This window comes from Ambystoma mexicanum, chromosome 3p (assembly GCF_040938575.1).
Source record: "Ambystoma mexicanum isolate Mex_15411 chromosome 3p, UKY_AmexF1_1, whole genome shotgun sequence".
NCBI lineage: Eukaryota > Metazoa > Chordata > Amphibia > Caudata > Ambystomatidae > Ambystoma > Ambystoma mexicanum.
In genome coordinates, this window is record NC_090925.1 from 300,331,824 (window position 1) to 300,352,538 (window position 20,715).

Consider the following 20,715-nt stretch of genomic DNA (forward strand, 5'->3'; position numbering starts at 1 on the left):
GGACACGGCGTCGTCCCTGCGGACCCTCGGGGCCATGGAACTGGACCGCCTCCGGGACATCGAACAGGAGTTCGATGATGCCCTGGCCCGGAACACCACAGAGTGAGCCGCTGGACTTGCCCGCCGCCTTTGTACATAGTTCTTTAGTTTTAGGTTTCCTTTGTTTTTTCTTATGATTTGGAGTCGACGGACACTGCTCCACTTTTTGTATATAGTTGATATTTAGGTAGGTTTTTTAGGAGGTTTCCTTAGTTCTGTTGTGATGATGGACACTTGTTATTTTTGTACATAGTTCTTTGTTGCACGGAGAGTTTTGACATTTCACTTTGGACAACATTTTTTGGATTAGATTTTCTAGTTTTGTGTTTTTATGCGGACATGCAGCTTCTTTTTTCACATTTACATTGTAGTTAGTTTTCTTTCTTTAGCATTTGTATTTTTTTCTAATACATTTTTTTTTACATTGTTCACTGTGTGGTTTCATCTCATTGGTTTCATGCATGTCATGTTGTGTGTTTTCCCATTCAATTGGAAAATATGTGTGTGACGGACATGGGTTCATTTGCTTCATGAACATTGGGGGTGTAACATGTGATTTCCATTTCCATGTGGGTGAATGGGTTACTTGGTAGGGCTTTTTGGCTGTGGAGGCTGACCAATACGCACATTGTGAGGACCTGGTGGGGGCTGCACATGGTGGCAGGGGGGTGGGGGTGGTGGGAGACATGAGTGGGGGCCTGGTGGAGGGTGCCCCTGCACTGCTGGGGGGTGGGGGTGGTGGGAGACATGAGTGGGGGCCTGGTGGAGGGTGACCCTGGTGGCTGGGGGGTGGGGGTGGTGGGAGACATGAGTTGGACATGGTTGGGGGCCTGCTGGCAGGTGCCCCACAGTGCTGGGGTGTGGGGGTGGTGGGAGACATGAGTGGGGGCCTGGTGGAGGGTGCCCCTGGTGGCTGGGGGGTGGGGGTGGTGGGAGACATGAGTGGGGGCCTGGTGGAGGGTGCCCCTGCACTGCTGGGGGGTGTGGGTGGTGGGAGACATATGTGGGGGCCTGGTGGAGGGTGCCCCTGGTGGCGGGGGGGTGGGGGTGATAGGGGACATGAGTGGGGGCCTGGTGGAGGCTGCCCCTGCACTGCTGGGTGGTGGGGGTGGTGGGAGACATGAGTGGGGGCCTGGTGGAGGGTGCCCCTGGTGGCTGGGGGGTGGGGGTGGTGGGAGACATGAGTGGGGGCCTGGTGGAGGGTGCCCCTGCACTGCTGGGGGGTGGGGGTGGTGGGAGACATGAGTGGGGGCCTGGTGGAGGGTGCCCCTGCACTGCTGGGGGGTGGGGGTGGTGGGAGACATGAGTGGGGGCCTGGTGGAGGGTGCCCCTGGTGGCTGGGGGGTGGGGGTGGTGGGAGACATGAGTGGGGGCCTGGTGGAGGGTGCCCCAGCACTGCTGGGGGGTGGGAGTGGTGGGAGACATGAGTGGGGGCCTGGTGGAGGGTGCCCCTGGTGGCTGGGGGGTGGGGGTGGTGGGAGACATGAGTGGGGGCCTGGTGGAGGGTGCCCCTGCACTGCTGGGGGGTGGGGGTGGTGGGAGACATGAGTGGGGGCCTGGTGGAGGGTGCCCCTGCACTGCTGGGGGGTGGGGGTGGTGGGAGACATGAGTGGGGGCCTGGTGGAGGGTGCCCCTGGTGGCTGGGGGGTGGGGGTGGTGGGAGACATGAGTGGGGGCCTGGTGGAGGGTGCCCCAGCACTGCTGGGGGGTGGGGGTGGTGGGAGACATGAGTGGGGGCCTGGTGGAGGGTGCCCCTGGTGGCTGGGGGTTGGGGGTGGTGGGAGACATGAGTGGGGGCCTGGTGGAGGGTGCCCCAGCACTGCTGGGGGGTGGGGGTGGTGGGAGACATGAGTGGGGGCCTGGTGGAGGGTGCCCCTGGTGGCTGGGGGGTGGGGGTGGTGGGAGACATGAGTGGGGGCCTGGTGGAGGGTGCCCCTGGTGGCTGGGGGGTGGGGGTGGTGGGAGACATGAGTTGGACATGGGTGGGGGCCTACTGGCAGGTGCCCCACAGTGCTGGGGGGTGGGGGTGGTGGGAGACATGAGTTGGACATGGGTGGGGGCCTGCTGGCAGGTGCCCCACAGTGCTGGGGGGTGGGGGTGGTCGGAGACATGAGTGGGGCCCTGGTGGAGGGTGACCCTGGTGGCTGGGGGGTGGGGGTGGTGGGAGACATGAGTTGGACATGGGTGGGGGCCTACTGGCAGGTGCCCCACAGTGCTGGGGTGTGGGGGTGGTGGGAGACATGAGTTGGACATGGGTGGGGGCCTGCTGGCAGGTGCCCCACAGTGCTGGGGGGTGGGGGTGGTGGGAGACATGAGTGGGGCCCTGGTGGAGGGTGACCCTGCACTGCTGGGGGGTGGGGGTGGTGGGAGACATGAGTGGGGGCCTGGTGGAGGCTGCCCCTGCACTGCTGGGGGGTGGGGGTGGTGGGAGACATGAGTGGGGGCCTGGTGGAGGGTGCCCCTGCACTGCTGGGGGGTGGGGGTGGTGGGAGACATGAGTGGGGGCCTGGTGGAGGGTGCCCCTGGTGGCTGGGGGGTGGGGGTGGTGGGAGACATGAGTGGGGGCCTGGTGGAGGGTGCCCCTGCACTGCTGGGGGGTGTGGGTGGTGGGAGACATATGTGGGGGCCTGGTGGAGGGTGCCCCTGGTGGCGGGGGGGTGGGGGTGATAGGGGACATGAGTGGGGGCCTGGTGGAGGCTGCCCCTGCACTGCTGGGTGGTGGGGGTGGTGGGAGACATGAGTGGGGGCCTGGTGGAGGGTGCCCCTGGTGGCTGGGGGGTGGGGGTGGTGGGAGACATGAGTGGGGGCCTGGTGGAGGGTGCCCCTGCACTGCTGGGGGGTGGGGGTGGTGGGAGACATGAGTGGGGGCCTGGTGGAGGGTGCCCCTGCACTGCTGGGGGGTGGGGGTGGTGGGAGACATGAGTGGGGGCCTGGTGGAGGGTGCCCCTGGTGGCTGGGGGGTGGGGGTGGTGGGAGACATGAGTGGGGGCCTGGTGGAGGGTGCCCCATCACTGCTGGGGGGTGGGGGTGGTGGGAGACATGAGTGGGGGCCTGGTGGAGGGTGCCCCTGGTGGCTGGGGGGTGGGGGTGGTGGGAGACATGAGTGGGGGCCTGGTGGAGGGTGCCCCTGCACTGCTGGGGGGTGGGGGTGGTGGGAGACATGAGTGGGGGCCTGGTGGAGGGTGCCCCTGCACTGCTGGGGGGTGGGGGTGGTGGGAGACATGAGTGGGGGCCTGGTGGAGGGTGCCCCTGGTGGCTGGGGGGTGGGGGTGGTGGGAGACATGAGTGGGGGCCTGGTGGAGGGTGCCCCTGGTGGCTGGGGGGTGGGGGTGGTGGGAGACATGAGTGGGGGCCTGGTGGAGGGTGCCCCTGGTGGCTGGGGGGTGGGGGTGGTGGGAGACATGAGTGGGGGCCTGGTGGAGGGTGCCCCTGCACTGCTGGGGGGTGGGGGTGCAGGGGGACATGAGCAGGTGTGCAGGGTAGTCCCCTGTTTTGTGGGCTGCCTGCAGGGGCTGTGGAGGGTGTACAGGGAACACCTGTGAGGACCCACCCAGCCTAATTGCGTGTGATAATTCCCGCACACCCCTGTAATACACGTACCAAGCCAAATCGCGTGTGATAATTCCCACGCACCCCTGTAATACACGTACCTGGCCAAATCGCATGTGAAACTTCCCGCGTACCCCTGTAATACACGTACCCTGGCCAATCGCGTGTTAAACTTCCCGCGTACCCCTGTAATACACGTACCCTGGCTAATCGCGTGTTAAACTTCCCGCGTACCCCTGTAATACACTTACCCTGGCTAATCGCGTGTTAAACTTCCCGCGTACCCCTGTAATACACGTACCCTGGCCAATCGCGTGTTAAACTTCCCGCGTACCCCTGTAATACACGTACCCTGGCTAATCGCGTGTATGACTTCACGTGTACCCCTGTAATACACTTACACTGGCTAATCGCGTGTTAAACTTCCCGCGTACCCCTTTGATACACGTACCCTGGCCAATTGCGTGTTAAACTTCCCGCGTACCCCTGTAATACACGTACCCTGGCCAATCGCGTGTTAAACTTCCCGCGTACCCCTGTAATACACGTACCCTGGCTAATCGCGTGTATTACTTCACGTGTACCCTGTAATACACTTACCCTGGCTAATCGCGTGTTAAACTTCCCGCGTACCCCTGTAATACACGTACCCTGGCCAATCGGGTGTTAAACTTCCCGCGTACCCCTGTAATACACGTACCCTGGCCAATCGCGTGTTAAACTTCCCGCGTACCCCTGTAATACACGTACCCTGGCTAATCGCGTGTATGACTTCACGTGTACCCCTGTAATACACTTACCCTGGCTAATCGCGTGTATGACTTCACGTGTACCCCTGATATGCACGTTACCCGCTTTGCGTTCCTTGTTTGGCTGCCCTGTAAACTGGTCCAGGGTTAGCGCAGCCCTTTGCGATGATTTAGCGATTTTGCTGGCTTTTCCTTGCGCGAGGGCGTTCTTGGGGGCGTTACTGGCGCTGCTGCAGGGTCGCTGCGATACTCTGCGCCACGGCTGGTTTGGGAGCATGAAATCCATGAATACGCTGTGCGTGGAAATCGGTTTTAGCGCACGTGCCTGGCGCAGTCAATCGCACGCGGACACTCTGCGCCAGCCGTTTGCGACACTTTTCTGCGAAATTCTATGAATTACCCTGACAATACGCCAAATTCAAATTGTCAGGGTTAAATTTAGAGCCGGGTCACGACTGTACCTGACCAAACCTACGGAGGACCGTACGGTTTACCAAAGAACTTACCTAACAAATTTTACCTTGTGTTTGGTGGTTTCGACAAATCTGCCCGCCTCAAAAATGGACTCTCGTCAAGATGCCGTGTCAGACCACAAGACTATCGTCCACGGATCGGATCGTGCAGCGCTGCCGAGGTATCGCGTCTCGTTCGGTCGGGTCCACAGTATCACACCGTCCGATCCCGGTTCGATAGTCTGCGTCAACCTTCAATGATCCGGCATCAATCTTGAGGGTCCCTGTTCGGGCGCCAACTGTGGAAACAGAAAAATAATATGAGGCCGGGAAGCCCAGAAAGAAACACACCAACACAGGTTACAAAGAACATACAAGTGCTTTATTTAAAAGCTACAACAGTTACCAAAGTCCATTGACAAACAGATAGCTATTCGGCTCTCAGAGTAACGTAACGAACTTCAACAAAGGTTCGATGCATTAGTGAGAGAGACCGCACATTAGAATAGTTGGGTCTTTTATACTGTTTGTCCAGCACTTGGCCAACCCTCTCGCGGGTTAACCATCCTATGAGCCAGACCTATGGGTTCTTTGCCAAGTCAATCCTGTAATATATGCGTTTTGATTAGTTTCGCTGATATAGTTGTACATTTACACATAGGTCAATGGTAGGACAAGGTCTCAGTTCGCGAGCCCGACAAGTGGCCTGCAGGCATATTAATTATTCATGTGTACGGAGGTCACAACAGCCAGAATCTTACTCAGAATGTCATTTGGCCTCCATTTTGGTGTTCAGGGTGACTTCCATATAACAAGAGAACCTAAAATTGCGGCTAAATACAAGATGGCGACTTACATTACTTTCTCTAAGGTCAAGACCTTGCCGTGGAGTTTGTTCGCATACGATGTTTAGACAACTTGGCGTAGGCCAATACACACACAATTGTTGCGATAGGAGGCATAATGTTGTTTTAATTCCGACAGAGGTCCTGCCCCATTTGTGGCCAGTATGCAACCTCTCTTAAGATTCCAAGTGTTGTATAAAACCCTCTATGACCGGCTGTGGCCGCATCATGTGCGTGACTTAACATCAGGCTTCGGAATAAGGTAGGAACCACCCACTGATCATGGCCAGCTGGGGATTTCCTTACCAACAAACCGTCTTGGATTCAGAAAATTTTGGACATTTCATCAACACTCTGAGGTCCTCTTTCCCAATGTAATCAGTATCCGTCAGGGGAAAGTTCTCAGGGTCCTCAATCTGTTGGTAAAACTTACCAATTATTGGATCCCCTTTCTGAGCCGTAATCAAATCAGCATCTGGGGTCTCCTTACTCCATTGTGCAGTTGAAAGATCATTGTGAGCATTTGTCTGGGACCTAGTGATAGCAGTGACCTGGATCTCCCTCAACATGGAGGCAACCTCTATTAGATACTCTTGGATGGCCCCAGTTTTGGCCAGCTGATCAGCTAAGTAATTTCCAGTTTTGTCTGGTCCCTCTACTTTGGAATGACCCCTAATCTTTTTCCAGTAGACGGTCATCCCATTCGAGGTGACCAGATCATCAATATTTTGGATAAACTTCCCATGTTTCAAGGGTTTGGTATTAGCATATAACATGCCTCTGGTTGTTCAATTAGCCAGGTGCTCCACGAACCCGTTCCGTACATAATCCGAATCTGTGATTATGACCAGTTCGTGGAGTTGATGTTGGACAGCAGTGAGGATGGCTTTATGCACAGCCATCAACTCTGCCACCTGACTACTTCGGGGACCAATCTTGTACCCAGCGGAGGGTTCTGTGGACTCATTCACCCATGCATTCCCTACGCCGGCCACAAGTTCTTTTTCCCAGTTGTTGTCAACATGGTAAGAGCATCCATCCACATAGACAGTGGGCATTCCCTCACACTTGTCTTCTTCAAATACTTTGTGTGGGGAATTAAGGTATGCCTCCATGTTGTCCTTGATTTTTAGACTTTTGTCCTCGAGACAGTTTTCTCTGGCACAATCATGCAAGTCAGCCAGACCTTACGCACGGGGAATATTCTTGTTTTGGCCATATCTGACCTCCACAGGAAAGCCTTTCATTGACAGAATCCTGGAAGTAATCCGGGAATTACTCACATTTCCGGCCCGGATTCTGTCACTTTGGAGATATTGCAGACGCTGGTGTGGAGTCTCCATTTTGATATGTTCCCCCTGGATAAATGGGTAGTAATTCTTCAATGCCCACACCGTTGCCAGGAGTGCCTTCTCACAATCGTTGAATTTTTCCTCCACAGAGGATAAAGTTTTACTCGCATAGGAGATTACTTTATTGACCTTGTCATGCTTTTGATATAACACTGCAGTCAAGCATGTATTAGAGAACCCTGTCTCCAAGAAAAACTCCTTGTTTCATGGCACTTGTGAGAGGCTTCTTTTGAGTTGTCTTACTGCCTCGGATTGTTCTGGACCCCATTCCCACTTGACCCCCCCTTCAAGAGATGAATCAGATGTCTAGTGATCTCTGCGTAGCCCTCAATGAACTTTCTGCTGTAATTAGTCAGTCTAAGGAGGCTCCTTAGTTCCCGCAGAGTTGTGGGGTATTTCAGTTTCTGAAGTGCTTCCACTTTCTTTTCCTGGGGACAGAGACCCTGAGGAGTAATCTAATGCCCCAAGAAATTGACACGGGTTCTACACCACCGTGCTTTCTGAAAGGAAAGATTTGCTCCGGTGGTCCTCAACTGTGTCTGAACATAATGGATCTCCACTATGTGTTCCTCCACAGATGAACTAAAGATGAGGACATCATCTACATAAGCCTGGTTTCCCCTCGCACCTAGGTCGGGCATGGCCTTGTGTAGTAAAATGTTGAATTCATTGCCGGAGTTGAGATATCCGAAGGGAGTCCGGGTCCATGTGTACTGCTGCCACCCAAAGGTAAAGGCCAGCTTGTATTGGTCCTCTCTACTGACAGGTACAGTCCAGTATCCATTGGTCAGGTCTATTGCAGTGAATACATGTGACCCCTGGATCTGGGCCAGCCCTTGGTCAATGTAGGGAAGAGGCCATCGGGAAGTATGGACCCGTTTGTTGAGCTCCCTAAGGTCGGCGCAGAGTCTCCACTGGCCGTTTGGCTTCAATATTCCCAGCACCGGATTATTGAAGGTGCCGTGTACTGGACAGATTATCCCCCGGGACTCAAGGTTCTTAATTATTTCAGTAAGGGACTCCATGGATGCGAGAGGCAAACGATATTGCTTCACAAACACTGGAGTCATGCCAGGGTCCGTGGGAATTGTTGTTGTGTGGATGTCGGTGCGACCACAGTCATATGAGTCCACCGCAAAGAGATCTTGAAAATCCAAGAAAACTTGTTTCAACTTTTGCTTCTGCTCCAGAGTCACACAGGCATCAGCTAGGTTGACTCTCTCTTCAACCATCTGCCCGAAGCCTGGAAAGACTCTGGTTTCACTATCTCAGCGGCCTCCTCCAGCTGGGTGGATAAGTCCCTGGTCAGAGTGATGATTTGGACTGGAGGCTTCAGGTGGGAAAGGCAGCCATCATGGACCTGGAAGTTGGATTTTTTTGGTGGTTTCATGCCCATGATTCTAGCAATTTTGACAATCAAGAAAATGAATTGTTGAATAGCTCTGTATTCCTTTGTCTGCTTTTGTTCTGTGGGCAGCCAAAGGATGGGGCTGGCAATGCTCTCCTGTATTAACACTTACAGAGGCAAAGGAAGATGGCAGCCTGTCTATCTGGTTCTCACTGCGCACTTTCTGGTGATTTCTGGCCAGCAGCATGCTTTCCGGCGGCCATTCTGATGTTTCCCATGTCAGCAATGCACAATGATGTTGTATGGCTTGGATGTGTGGGTTGAAACATCCCACAATACAATTGTACAAAATAAGCAGAATGCATAGATATGCATGTGGATCTCAGTCTAGTCCTAAGTGCAAACAGTCAGTTGTGTATGTAAATCCAATAGGTCATACAGATGTACACATAATACATAGCAGAATTCCATACATGGAAGTCTAAATGTTGTGCTTGAATGCCCATGGTATGAACATTGCTCATCGGCAGATTCAATTACCCACATTGCTGATTGGCATATTCAGTTGTGGACAGCCAAAACACCACTTACGGGGCATTGATTAGACAGTTCTTCAATCTCTAAGTGTATAAAATAAAATTACATGTTTACAGAAAAACATAAAACTCATGGGCCCTCATTACGACCCTGGCGGAAATCGAAAAACGATGGCGGAAATGCAATACCGCCATCGAATAGCGCTCGGTGCGATTATGACCCGTCACCGTAAAGTACGATGCCATTAGCGACACCGTAGTGAACGCCAACGCTAACTGCACCAAGTACGCGCACGCGCGCCATGCGAAACTGTAATTACCACCATGGCGCAACGGTACGCGAATTCTGACCCTAGCGGACATGTACCTAACGCCATCAAGCATGGCGGAAAGTACCATTCCGCCATGGTGAGAAGTACGGCATCGCGAACCAATCGTAAAAGGCCCTACTGAGTGCCTGTACACCACTCCCTGGCCACATTGCACAACTCTTCGTAGGTTGAATGAAGTCACACAATGCAACCAGTGAAATGTACAAGTCACCCATGCATGCCAACGAACAAATGAATGTAGGGGCTCCAAGTGCCTTGTGAGTGGCCATCCATATTTGCCATGGCACCATTGCCGTACTGATGCAGCACAGGCATGTGAAGGTTCAAGTACAGCAACATGAACTGAAAACTGAGACAAACAAAAACAGGCCCCCCATCGCTTGACACCAGTGTAAGGCAACATTCAAAGCAGTATCCTGAGTGAGACTGCACCAGCCCTGTACTCCTGCCAGTAAACAAACCAACCATCAGCATAAGCATGTACCACACAAGTTGGCAGAGTGACTGAGCAGCCAGGCTCATCTCAAGAGGGGCCAATGGGAGCTGCAGGGCACAGATGGCACGAATACAGAAGCTATTCCAATGGACATGACCTCAGTCTCCCTCCAAGAAACGCACGCAAACACAGGCACCTGTGACCAGCCATATTCTGATAATCACATCATTCCACCAATCCACCTGGCTGACCGGCATCTGTTACACAAAAGCTAATCCCCCGCCCATGAGCATGACATCATTAAAACAGTCATAATGGCAGCCCCTATCCCTGACCTTACTGGGCTTCGTAGGCAAACGCGCCCAGTACAGTACCACGCAACTATACTCAGAAGCCGGAACCCAAAGCAGATCTTCTCACAATACATCGCTCCACAAATAGGAATATGCTACATTACTTGCAAAGAATAACGCTTCACGGTCAATATCATAATCAAAATTTAATACACAACAAAATCACCAGGCCCATACAGCTATTAGGTCATGAACTCCAAAATATATTTCATTATTGTGGGCTGCATCCGCAATAAATGACCAGCTTCTTCTTGTGTGACGCCCTGTTCCTTCATGGTACACAGGGGCTACATTCACGTTCAAAAAGGCAACATGGAAGCGCCTAGAACCGCAGGGCCGTCCCATTAGGTAGGCACTAGTCCAGCTGAAAGGTCGCTATGTTGCTCCTAGCCACTAGTACTGCGTAAGGGCATGTGGGCCATTGGCGATCGTCCCATAAGATCGTAATGGTGCTCCACTGATTAACACGAAGCAGCAGGTGTCGGGAGTAAAAGCCATCTGCAGGAGTGGCATACAGATGGCAGCGGCAAAAGGGGAGGAGATACCTGTCACCCAAATGAAATGAAAAAGAATAGTATGGGCATCAGAACTTCATTTGAATTACTCACTTCAATGATCACACTAAATCCACAGCCATATGCATGCTAGCCCACTCAAAAGGATTATTTCCACCCAAAAATCACTTGCGAATCATAACTATATCAATCGAGGTGAAAACACTATTACAAACGAGTGTTTGTGTGCATGCGTCTGTTTAAACAGAATCCATTAGATGGGATTAGTAACGTGCATAGACACAAGTGTTTGAAGGCGCGTCGAGACAGGGAGGGTTCAACAAGGGCAGATAGACGATGGTCCCACTATGGCAGCCCTGCATCACATAGCGCAGGGGAAGTGGATAGATTCCAAAAAGCCATGTACATGGCAAACTCTCTATTAAATCATCTGTCCATGCATCCATACATCATTCCCTCATCCCTGTATGAAAACGCCTGATTATTTACTCACATAACATGTGAAATTTCCATTGAGTATGTGCGTAATGCAGTCTGCAAAATCCTCTGTGCTCCAGCCCGGAATTCTAGTGCTGTGAAGTAACATGTATTTGGGAACGTCCTGCCTTATCGTCCACTACGCTATTGCGCATCCCATACTATTCATATCAATCATTGCATTCTCGCCATGGCCCCTGTCCCAAGGACATTAAACAATAGAACTTTATATCTGCAGTCAGACCTGTGGGCGTCTCCTCGCCGCTAGCTGGAAACAGAAAGCGCTGTCCTTCGAATTCCTCATTTGCAACATCACGTCGAAAAGGCATCTGTGACCGCTTGAAATCACAAATCCATCCATGTAGTGCGGCAGTGTGTGAAAATGGCAACTGGCTTCATTCACACATGGGACGCCCCGCCCGTCGGTGAACCGCGGTACAGTGCTGCATGAGGGTCCACCGTTAATCGAGTACTACATTCCACTGACCCTTCACAAGTTTGTTCGCGACTGCAAAGATAGTATGTGAAACAATGGGACCATAGCAGAATGAACATATGAACCAATATCTCACTGCCATTGGGATGAAATACATGATTGTAATAGCAAGATGCCATGCGTCGAATTGCAGCGTTGTGTGCGGGACGTGCTCGCCCAAAGGGGATTGCAGCTTGCACAGGTGGAATGAATCACCACAGGTGGAGGCTATACCGCTTGTAAACACATAAATTGCACACCCAACCCCCTCCCACAACCACACCCACTCCAAAATGCTACCGGCAGGACTAGCGATGTTGGCCCTGGGGGACCTGATAGCACTGCAAGTACTCCAACTTCAAGAAGAAGACGAACACCAACTACTACAACAACCGGCCGCACAGAGGAGACGCAGGAGGAGGAGGAGGGCAAGGCAGGGCCAGCAAGGCCCACCAGCACAGCCACTACCACCACGCAGGCAGCCCGCAATCCCACGCCTCCGAGCACATCCGTTCAACCTCACTGATGAGCAGATCCACACCCTCTACCGTTTGGACCGGGACACCATAACCGCCATTGTGGACATGACACACGCTGACCTTGTCAGCATGATAGATAGCCCAACCGCCATCCCAACCCTACTGAAGGTGGTGTCTGTACTCCACTTCCTGGCCACAGGCACCTACCAGCACACAGTCGGACAGTTGCATGGCATTTCACAGTCACTGTTGTCACGGACACTATTGCAAGTGCTCGATGCCCTCCTGAAGCACGCAGACGACTACATCTCTCTACCACGCTCGGAGCAGGAAATTACGAACACAAAAGTGGGATTCCATGCACTTGGCGGCATACCGGGTTGCATTGGTGCCATCGACTGCACCCATGTGGAATTGGTTGTCCCACATGCCATGGAGGCCCAGTACCGCAACCGAAAACAATATCATTCTCTTAATGTACAAATGGTGTGTGACTCCAACAGGATCATTACACATTGTTGTGCCCGATTTCCTGGATCAACCCATGATTCTATGGTCTTGCGGAACTCTACAATACCACGCTACATGGAGCGACACGCAGGGAACAGATCCTGGCTACTCGGTGAGTCTCATTTCATGCATGATAATGTGGGGTATGTGATGCGGCAATGACCTGGCAGGAAGGGGGGGGGTGCGTACGTAGCAATGTCATTCCACAAACATCCTTTATTGTCCACATACAGGTGATGCCGGGTATCCACTGAAGAGATGGCTCCTTACACCACTCCGGAACCCACAGAACCAGCATGAGGAGGACTACAACCATGCCCACTCACGTACCCGTGTAGTCATAGAACAGGCATTCGGCCTACTGAAGGGTCGTTTCCGCTGCCTCAGCAGGTCTGGCGGGGCACTCCTGTACCGCCATGAGAAGGTTGCAAAGATGGTAATGGCATGTGTCATGCTACACAACATGTGCGTACGTAGAAATGTGCCCATGCCCCCTGACGCAGAACTGCAAGCACCTGAATATGGTCATGATGAGGGTGGGGATGTGGCAGCACCTCAAGGAGTCCGCGAGGCACGGGAGGGCCGTGAAATTCATCAGATTATCATAGATTCATGCTTCTAGCACTCACGCCTGGTGGCTGATACATGGACACGGGACTTGTGGCACTGTGTGTGTCTGGAACATGCACAATATGGACTGTACGCCTATAATGGCCTCATACACAAAGATCAATGTCCACACATCTCATTGGATGATTGTGAAATGTTTATAGCATATGTGAAATTATGTTACACACCCCATCGACCCGCCACCCAAGTAAGCCCAACACACCCCCTCCACTCTCCTACCTCCCCCCCGAACACCAGTGTCCAAAGATGCTCATTGTCAGTGGGCAGACGCTATTGCAAGCCCCCTCTCCGGGTATCAGGGGCACCCCTGCCTGTGGAGCGCAGGTTCCTCCCAGATCTACGTTGGGGGCTGCCCTGGACGGAACTTGCAACGGATGATGTCTCTGCCTGCTCACGTCCATGCATGTCCCTAAGGGTTTGTGAGAGCTCAGTGAGCACACGGCGCACAGCGGCAAGTTCAGCACATACGTCTTTGGACGTCGCATGCAGTTCCCCCCTCAGGCTCTCGGTGCTTCTCTCCATTTGTACTCTCAGGCTCTCGGTGCTTCTCTCCATTTGTGCCCTTAGTGTCTCAGTACATGTTTCTATGGCTGCCTTAGTACCCCCACATTCATCAGCGTGGTCCTTGAGGAGCGTGGCCAGTTGCTGCTGTTGCACGATCACCTGGTCGAGGGACTGTTGCCTCTGCTGGGCCATGGCCATTTGCGGTGGTGTCACAGATGGGCTGATCAACTCATGTTGCCTTGACACAGGGCTTGTGGGGGATGGCCAGTCGTCGTCTTGTGGGTGCCCCTGCGTGGTATCCTCATGGTGTACGGGATGAAACAAACAGGGGGATTGAGACAGGTCATGGATGGATCCTACATCGACATCACCGTTTTCTGTGTCGGAGCATGCTGCCATTAATGCAGTGTCACCTATGGTGCTGCTGCCACCAGAAGCAGTGCCTTCTGTGGCATCCATTGGGGGGGTCTGTGGTGGTGCTGTTGTGGGCATGCTGGATGCTGGGGTGCCTGTTGAAGTCCCCTCCTATGTGCTGCCACTTGATTTGTGCTGCTGCCGTGTCTTGATCCGTGCAGCTGAGGTGGAGGGTCTTTGGCCGTTGGTCTTGGCCCTCTTTGCAGGTGTGCTGGTAGGGGTGTCCTGGAGCTTGTCGTTTGAATCGGACCCTGTGGTGGAGTAAAGGAGGGCGAGCGTTATTAATGGGTCTGTGGAAATTGGAATGGCAATGTATCACATGCATTGGGGTGGTACCTGAGGGTGATTTGGGTCAGGGCCTTTGAGGTGGTTTCATTTTTGCGTGGATTGAGGATGCAGTTGTTTTGCAGCCTGCAGTTAGGGGGTGCCTGCTGCACGTGTAGAGGGTGTTTTTAGAAATTTTAATTATTTATTTATTTATTTTGACTTTGAATGTGCGCTATCAGGCCAATGTATGTGGACGTTCTCCTGGACATGTGTTTCTGTTGCACTATGTGGACACATGGTACTTCACATGATTGGACATTGTGGATTTGGCATTGTTTTATTTGGGACACCTACCTGATTCTTCGGATGTCTGCACTCCTTTCTCCATCCCTCCGACTCCCTCTATGGTCTCCATTCCAATGGTGGAGGCACAGATTTCTTCCCAGGGGGTCAACTTGATGGGTGATTCCGATCCTCCCCCGGTAGCTGTGGCAATGTTACGGTTGGCGGATAGTATGCTCCGTACGCGTATCCGCAAGTCGTCCCATCGCTTTCTGCATTGCTGTGAGTTGCGGGGTGCGGTCCCCACCGCACTTACCCGCTGTGCCACGAGGGCCCATATGGCCTTCTTGTTCGCAAGTGCCGTCCTGGTCATTTGCGTCGAGAAGACGACGGCAGCATTCTCCTGGAGGGTCTCTGTGAGCACCGTGAGTTCCTCACGGGAGAAGTGGACCTGCCGCTTGCGGTCGCACGCTTTTTTCGCTACTTTTCCCATTGTTATTGTTTTTACTAGGGTGGATGACGGGTTGGGATGTGTCTCAGGGTAGTATTTTTAATGGTTGTGTGGAAATTCTGATTTTATAGGTGTACGGCGTGCTGTTTCCCGTTCCGGGACCATGTTTTTGCTTCCGTTTCCGTATATTTACGGTCACCATATTTTCCGATTGCCGCTCATTACGGTGACCGCTATGATGGGTGGCGGAATTGCACCTAGGTCACCGTACGACGGCGGTGAGGGGCGTTTTGGGGACATTTCCGCCATCGCGGACTTTGCACTTCCGCCATGGCGTAGTGCTCGTGCCCGATGGGTCATGATTAGCCGCACTTTACTCCGTCGTGCAATGGCGGAAACGGTATTTACGCTATGGCGGTCAGGTCAGTTGCTTTCCGCCAGGGTCGTAATGAGGGCCATGGTCTGTATTAAGACAACAGTGTACAGTGCTATATTTACAGATGCGGGGAGATTCCAGTTGCCTTAACTTTAGTTCTCAATTCCCACCACTAGGCGATGAGGATACTTGTCTCAATCCAACAAACTGCAAATCTTTGGTATTTGTCCATTTGATGGTACCATTGCCCCTGCATGGAAAATGGTTATTTGCCATCTTGACTAGAAGTTGTACTGACATGTTCAAGGATCCTAACTTTTAAAGCACAGATTGTGCTAGCTATACAATGTGAGCCACAGTCGCATATGAGGCAATACATTACACATTTATAATTACAATTGATAAATGTGTCCACTTTCTGAGTACCTCCATTTCCCAAATTGATCTCATTGGTTTCAAAGGCAAATGTATACATTGAGCAACCTCTACATTTATGGAAGTCTCCTTTGTGCATTTTCTGCAACCAATCTCCAGTCTGGGGTGGTCTCTCATGTATGATGGACATGGTAAATTCCACAATGTGGGAGCCTTACTGTATGTAATAATGTGCTTTGATGTCAAAATGCTCCACCAAATCTTTGTTGAGTTGTAAGAGGTGCTATTTATTTTGTAAAATATGAAACAGATGCTGGCTGTCCGAATTGTACCTCGTGATGAACCTGAGTATTTTGCAGCCCATGTAGATTTGGTGTAGATCTGTCAAGTATTTTTTAAAACAACCAAAATGTAGTTTTAAAACAAAAAACAGTGATACTTAGGTTAAGTCAGCAGACTCAATTCCCTGTTCGGTCCGCGGGGGGATTCTAATTGGTCCAGATGGCAGCGTGAGGTCCGTGGACATCGGACATGCCCACTGACTGGATGGTGAAGAGCATGAGAGTCGTAATATTTTTGGGCAGGCCATGTTGGATATGTGGACAGCAAGCTGGGGAAAAGTCTGGAAAACACACTTATGGTTATTTGGCAGTGAAAAGAGGGTCTGGAAAAAGTGGGGGAATGGGAAAAAGATGATATGGGGCTATGTTTGTAGGCTGAAAAAGGTCGGGCAGGTGTTGTAGCTGTTCACAGACACCGCAGCAGCTCACGGACAGCTCCGTGAATGGGCAGCTCGGAAAAGACATTTGGAGTTATTTGATGGCTGGAAGAGGGCATATAAATGGTAGGGATTTGGAATGAAGGGAATGTGGAGCTGTTTTTATAGGTGAAACAAGGGTTTGGAAATGCCTCTGAGTCCGCTTTATTTTTAGGTGTCCACAGACATCATCTCGATTGCAGGAGAGTCAGGGTGAGTTTTATTAGCTGACGGTGTATGGTACGTACTTCTTATATAGTTGTATTTTTATTTCTTTATTTGCATTTTCTTCAACAATCTACCAGTCAATGAGCTAAACATGCAAGTTCTGCCAGTGCAGCACAAAAGCCTGCACAGGTTCCCATTACAGTACTTCCAGGTTCACCTTCTTGTCGAATAACACACCCATCAACCATAACTTGTAACACTCCCCACCAACAACTTCCCCTTCCACCCCCTCCCATGTCCCAACTGGCCTTCTATAAAGTCTTGACTATTCTTCCCGTAACTCTCCCATCTATGTTCACTGCCCTTTTATGTTCCCTGTGTCCCAACCTCCCCTTCTTCATGCACACCTTTAGTGTCTCAGAGTTTGAATAGCATCTGTATGAGTTTATGTCACTGCGATACATTGCCTCACAGGTCCTATTGATACATATTGGCTGCTTGCTGCCACACCCGCATCTCTGCTAGTGTCCATTTTTGCAAGTCTTTCCACCACAATTCGCTCAGCTGGCTAGTTACAGACTTCCATGCCATGGCGATTCAGCACTTGGCCAACATGTAGGCCAGGTCTTTCAATTTACCCACTGTCTTCACGTCTTGCCCCTTGGGTATAATCCAAGCTTACAGGTGCCCGGGGATCGGACATAAAAGTGAACCCCCCTCCATTTTCTGGGCCACTGACACCCAGAACCTCTGAATAATAGGGCTCTCCCAAAACATATGAAGCTTACCAGCATTCACAGTGTTACATCTGGGGAAAACCTGTGTCCCAGCTCCTTTAAATTCTGCTTTCGTTTGTGGTGTTAAATAGGCCCTGTGCATTATTTACAGTCGTAACAATTTCAGTCCCACATTCCTGGACACTCGTTTATGATATTGTCACACTTTAAGCCCTTCAGCATCAGTAAATGTTTTAACCAAGTCTGCTTCCCATTTAACCTGAACTCTTAGTTCCGTCCCTGAGTGACTATCTAGGAGCACTTCGTACAGTCTTGAAGTAGCATGCCCGTCCTTGAATATGTTTATTATGATTTCAGCAGCCTCGTGCCTGATCGTTTACCCACCTATTGTTGGCCACCTACTATCTATTGTATTCATAATGGATCAGTGCAGAAGGTATTGTCCTGTGTCTATACCTGAGGTCTCCTGTAATTCTTGGAAGCTCATGAAGGTGTTGTTTGTCATAAGGTCCCCAATCGTAGCAACCCTGCACGATTCCCAGTGAAGAGGAACACTAGCTCTCAGGCCTCTACCATCTGTATGCACCAAAGATAGGGGGATGTGTGGTGATAGTTTGTGATATTCCCAGACCAGTGCAGCATGCCCCTTACAGAAAGTGGCAGCTTGCACCATCATTTCATGGAGGTTACCACACCTTTCCATGCTCTTTGTGTGTTATGCATGTGTTACTGCCATGGTTTGAGGTAAATATCTAATCCCTGATATTGAAATGTGTATTGAAATGTGTCTTTGTTCCATTTGCGCAGCAGAGTAGGCAGAACCTTGTCACCTCAGCTGGCAAGCCTAGCCAGTGGCAATAGAAAGGATTTATCTTGACTAATCGTGATCACAAACACGGCTCTAAAGTTATCCAGCATCTCGTGAACGTTGGGCAGGTTCTCCTCTGGGTGGTGTATGCATAACAGCATGTTGTCAGCATTTATGGACACCACATGTTGCATACTACCTATTCAGATGCCCGCTTCTTGGTAGTTGCTTCTTAAGAATACCGCAATGGGCTCCATAGCCAGAATAAACAGCATGTGGATTAAGGGCAGCCTTGTCGTGTGCTCTTTTGTAATTCTTATTTGTCAGAGAACATCCTGCCCCTTTTCACTCTAGCCATTGGGTGCGCATATATTAATTTGACCCATTTGATTTAATGCAGTCCAAAGCTGATCTGCAGCATCGTGTAAAGCCAATCCGAGTGAATTGAAATTACCGCTTCCAGTGAGGCCAACGCACAGTGCTGGTCTCAAGTCATAGTACTTTCAATTACATGGTGCAACCTTCTTACATTACACATGATATTCCTGCCAGGCACATATTTCATCTGGTCTGGGTGTATTAACTCAACTATCACTCTCCTCAGCCTGTTTGCGAAGCATTTTACCATCCTGATTAAGTAAAGACAAGGTCCTATAAGAGCCACATCATGTCCCTGGTTCATTAGACTTGGGCAGGGGTATAATAACTGCTTCTCTCAGGCTGCCTGGGAGCAAATCAATATCATATACTTTCATGTACATTTTGAGCATGGCAGGCGCGATGATGTCAGTGAATTCTTTATAGAATTCACCCGGTAGTCCATCCATGCCTGGTGTTTTTCCTCAGGGCAATGTTTTAAATGTAGCTAGAATCTGCAGTTGTAGGCTACTCCAGTAACTCTACAGCCTCTGTGCAGAGATTGGGCAATTGTATAAGGTCCAATGCTTCTCGCAGCTCTGTAGACCACACTGCACTGGCATGCACATACAGTGTTTTGTAGTATTCATACAATGCTTCATTCACCTCTGCTTGCATGTTACAAGTGAGGCCACCTCTACTCTTCACCAAGTAAATTCATGTTTTCCTGCTGTCCCTCTTGAATAGCCAGGCTAGCATTCTACTTGGTTTGTCCCCCTCAGCATGTCATTTCTCTAAATTCTTTGCATAGTTGAATTTGCCCAACCTATCACATTGTGATAAGCAATTTTGCTTCAGCACTACTTTTTTCTGTAGGTCACCCTCTCCCATGCTATTACTTTTCTCCACTTCTGCCAACTCCTCTTCCATTTTGTTTAACTCTGAAGTAATTACTTTCTGTATGCCTGCTGATCTGGCTATCTCGTCACCCCTTATCACCACTTTGAAAGCTTCTTATACAGTGCCATCAGATTTCACACTAGCCCTATTAAACGTGACAATTCTTTAGGGTGTTTGCGTATAAGCTCTTTGAGTACTGTGTCTTGTAGGGTCACACTTTGTAATTTACAAGTTGGTATCACCTGTCTTCGGGGAGCTACCTTCCATGTCACAGTTAATGGGGCGTGATCTGGCAAAACCCTAGCCTTGTAATCTGCTTCTCTGAATTTTTCCTTCATATTAGAACCCCTCTAACATATGCTGAGTATGCATACCCAACTTCCTGGACATCCCATTTCTGTGCCAATGCATCTTTCCTTGTCCTGTTCAGATGTGTTTCTTGCAGCAGTGCTTTATCTATCTTTTTCCTCCACAGATAAGTCATATCGCTATGAAAAATGGTTCCTTGCGGAACATTTTCACGAAAGTTAAGAAATGCGTATGTGCATTTATAGAAGCTCAGTAACGTTTGGTAAAAGAGAACAAAAGTTGATGGAAAAGATCTGTAGTATGCTTTTAAATGGCAGTTGGTGTGTGGAAGTTTAATATGTTAGGAGTATATGTGCACTTTCCAACATGATCCATTCTACTCTGGATGTGTTTATGTAGTGCTAGATTTTATGTTTGCGTTCTGGGACTTGTAGTTCCACTTTAACCATTGTGAAAGTTGGAGTAAAAGTCACAGAATGAAGAGATAAAAGTAGGGCTGCATAAGCAGCTGAAGATTGGCATGGGTTATGTTAGGAAGTATACATGTACTGTCAATACATTAAACTGGCACACACCGAGTACCGATTACAGATGGTGTACACATCTATTTTATTTGCTTTTACTTTCTTTTATGAAAAATTGACACAGTGCTTCTGGAAATGCAGATATGCATGTTTTTACTTTCTTAAACATACTTCCAAAAAATATTTTCAAAATGACAGCATGTTATACATTTATTTCATATACATGTCACAGTTTTGAATCTTGAAGTTCAATCGTGTTGTTTCTCTTTGCATTCTGCGACTTGTAGTTTGAGTTTTATAATGGGAGAAGCAGAATTGGAAGTGACAGGATACAACGAAAAAAATAAAGATTAAAGAAGCACCAATACATTGGAATGGGTGATGCTGGGATGTAGGCATGTGGTTCCAA